The 4068-nt window shown below is 31.4% G+C and overlaps 1 long non-coding RNA gene across 1 annotated transcript; it reads left to right on the plus strand.

Annotated features, from left to right (window-relative positions):
- The first annotated feature begins 744 nt into the window (after window positions 1-744).
- On the plus strand, window positions 745-3764 carry LOC108946752 (uncharacterized). The gene is made up of 3 exons (XR_004509520.2): window positions 745-764; window positions 3437-3524; window positions 3615-3764. It is a non-coding gene; the product is annotated as an uncharacterized lncRNA (long non-coding RNA).
- Window positions 3765-4068: the final 304 nt, after the last annotated feature.

Raw genomic sequence — 4068 nt, forward strand, 5'->3', positions numbered from 1 at the left:
AAAACATGCTACAGACCTGCTCGCGCACTCACAACACTGAAAAGAGGTCGTCTTGACTCGATATTGACCATGGTCAAACTCCCAAATTTCTTAACTTTGCGAGTCTCTCAACCAATGATCCAAAAATACACCCAAACCCCTCGGGACCCGTCAAATCATACCAACAAGTCCTAAAACATCATACGAACTCAGTCGAAACTTCAAATTACATCAAACAATGCTAGAACCATGAATCATACCCAATTCAAGTTTAATAAAACTAAGAAATTCTAACTTCGAAACCTATCAAATCACGTCTGATTAACCTCAAATTATGCACACAAGTCATAAATGACATAACGTACCTATACAAATTTTCAGAATTGGATTCCGATCCCAATATCAAAAAGTCAACTCCCCAGTCAAACTTTCCAAAAATTTAATTTTCGTCATTTCAAACCAAATTTCACTACGGATTTCCAAATAATTTTTCGGACATGCTCTTAAATCCAAAATCACCATACAGAGCTATTGGAATTATCAAAACTCCATTCTGCAGTCTTTTACACATAAGTCAACATCCAATCACTATTTTAACTTAATCTTTAAACATTGGAACTAAGTATTTCAATTCATTCCAAAACCTCACCGGACCCGAATCAATCATCCCAACGAGTCACATAACAACCATAAAGCATAAATCGAGCACTAAGTGTAGAAACATGATTGTAATACTCAAAACGAACGGTCGGATCGTTACAAGAACCCCCTAAGAAAAAATAAAGGTTAATAAACCCTATCTCTACTTTTTCATTACTCTTTTTAACATGAAAAACAAATAACTCAAACAAAACTCAAATAAAAATAGATGCAACAATGATGTCATCAAAATTGAAACAAAACTTTAAACTCTCATGTTACCTTCGAACCTTGAGTTACTTCAGCCGGAGATCCCTCGCAAGAAAAAATAAAAGTTATTGTAGTAAACTATTCTTGTGCGAGCAAATTCGACAATTCTCACCTTATTATTCTTTCTAACTTGGAAAACAAAAAATACAAGGGAAAAAAATTGAATAGAAACAAATATAACAATGTCGTCATTAGCACTGAAACAAAAAATTTGCAGCCTCATGTTCTCCTTAGTACCTTCGACATGTAAGTTACTTGAGTTAGTATCCAACTTCATCATATATAACTTGCGAGAAACTAATTTAGCCTTCGAGCTGCAACAATTATGGGTGTTAATGATTCGGTTTGGATCGATTTTTCCCTAAAAAGAAACTAAACCAAGTAAGTCAATTTTTCAAATATTAGAACCAAACCAAACTAATTAAGTTAGTTTTTTATCGATTCGTTTTATGTCGGATTTTGTCGGTTTTTCGATTTTATCGGTTTTTTGTTAAATATGAGACATACACTACCAAACACATATTCCGGCGGCTACATTTTAAATGTAACACTATCAAATCGATTACCCTTTGAGAAATCTATCATTTAAAAGATATATTGATGATAATTGAATCAAATAGTGATGAATAATTTAAGGACTCAATTAAAAATAGATTATTTTAACATAAAATAGATTCATATACTTAGCAAAAGAAAACTATCAATCAAACTAGAATGTAAATACAAAGAACTGTACTAAAAGTAAAAACGATTAATATATACCATAAAACTTTGTACAAAAATATACATATATATATATAGGTGTAATAATAAATTTGAAATAGCTACTTCTATAGTCGGTTTGGTTCGGATTTTTTCGATTATTTTTTGATTAAAACTAAAACCAAACCAAATTTGATCGGTTTTTAAAATTTAAAACCAAAATCAAACCAAACCAAAAAGTATCGGGTTTTTTTGTCGGTTTAGTTTGATTTGGTTTTCGCTTTGGTTCGATTTTTCGGGTTTTTATGAATACCCTTAGCCCAATATCTAAATTCATGTCTATTTGTACCAACAGAGAGAACATATAATTCTTATATATAGGCATTTCAGTTAACACAATCATAAAATTTTGTTGAGTAGGTACACCATTATAAACTTAGATTAGCACTTTTCTAGCAAAACAAAAGAAACAAGAAAAGAACACAAATAGAGATTATTTAGTAAGATCATTAGTGAATTGCACCACTGTAGGAATTAGTAAATAGAAAAACAACTCAAAGAAAATTTAAATATATATTAAAAAAAGGCATATTCCAACAAACCGAGATTATTCATTCATTTCCCAATTTTCTTTCCAACATCTTAAAATTTTTCAAAAACTCATTGGATTAAAAGCTATATTGGTCTTACTATAATTGAGGATAAGAAACATATCTCATTGGCTTCCCAAATCTAATTGCGTTAATACTTTTAGACTACAGAAATGTATACTGTTCAGGTTAACTTTATGTTCAGTTGTCCATTTTTAGCAATATGAGTTACTAGTAGAGGGCAATCAATTTGATAGTGTTACATTGAAAATATCCCATCATACTATTATTTGTCATTATTTAATATCGAATCAGTTTTAATTTCATTGATGTCCACTCTCAACTTTTGCCGAACTCTTGTTCGAATTGACAATTTTTCTTTTTCAATTACTGCTATTCTATTTATTCATAATGTGTGAGCTGCGGCTTTATCTTTGTATTGTTTACATGAAGAGTTTCTTCTAAGAAAAACAATGCTCACTAACACTGGTTGACTTCTAAGAAATAAAAAATGTTTTGTACATCATACTTAAAAGTGATAAACTTTTAGGAGCTTGTTATTCATGTTCGAGAATAAATTTTTTGATTTATGATGTAGGAGTAGAAGATTATAGTTGAAGCACAAACAACTCAAAAGAAACTTTAAATATAATATTTAAAAAAAAAAAACTATTGCATATTCCATTCCATCTTTTATTCATTGATTAGCTCTAATTCGCTCACATTCATCCTCTTCAAAGAACCCCGTCCCGCAGCCAATCAAAAAAGAAAAGACAGAGAAAGCAATAGTTTTATGCGACTCCTAATATACCTGGTGATTGGCAAACATTATTGTGTTGATAATGTTGACAATCCATTATTAGCTAAATTTCAAGTGCACTACCTTTCATCAAACATCAATAATGTTCTACTGTTCATGCCTAGAAAAGAATTCTCTAAGTTATTATGATAATATATTGCAAAATTGATGCATTGGATAACTTATTTTGTCCAATTCAGTATTGTTATGCTTTTTATTCCTGATAAAAACTTACTTATAAAGTAGTACTACTTTATCTGTACAGGTTTTCTAAGACATTCTTGTGCTTGAATTTGATTTATACTTTCTACTTGCACTGTTATTTCCCTTGAATTGGAGTAACTGACTAAGATTATGTAATATATTTTTAAATATAAACTGTCGTTCACTGATGGAATTATTTTTGGTTGACGAAAAAAGGCACCATTATAGATCTTACGTCTGTTTTTGTTGGCAGGGTGTTATAACTCTGTAAAATACATGTATATACATCTTCTCATGCTATGTACATATGTGTTTAAAGGTCGCTAGCTTGTGTTTGACAGGTAATGTAAAGAACAACTCCCTACTTTTTTCAACTACCAAATATGTTGCCACTTATTGTTACTGACGTCCTTTTGTTTCCAATATTGCAGAAAATATGGACAACGCAGTTCACTTTGTGTAACTTACTGGCATATACATTTATATTTTTGTTAGCCGGTAAAAGATATTGGTCTTGTAACTGATGTAAATAGTGTGTTGAAAGACTAGCAGTAAATACGACCTCTTTTTTGGCTTGAATTTATTTTCTTCACTCTGTTATATATCCAAGTTTCTAAGACTAATGTTTACCAAATCAGATAACAAGATCGAGGGGTATTCCTTCACCATCGACCATCTCATGTGCTTATATAGTCCCCAAATCTATCGAGGGGAATTAATCAAGCTTGACCGTCGGGCCAGTAAGGCTCTATTCTCGAGCATTGATAAAGATCGTGATCGAGGCTGGTTAGGCCGATTCGTCTGAGTGAAGACCTCGGATTTGATCCCAGTCGAGTATATGTCATTTCCTGAGAAGTGGAACATGTCACGTAAGTATAATCTTAC

The sequence above is a fragment of the Nicotiana tomentosiformis genome, chromosome 11 (genome assembly GCF_000390325.3).
Source record: "Nicotiana tomentosiformis chromosome 11, ASM39032v3, whole genome shotgun sequence".
Lineage (NCBI taxonomy): Eukaryota > Viridiplantae > Streptophyta > Magnoliopsida > Solanales > Solanaceae > Nicotiana > Nicotiana tomentosiformis.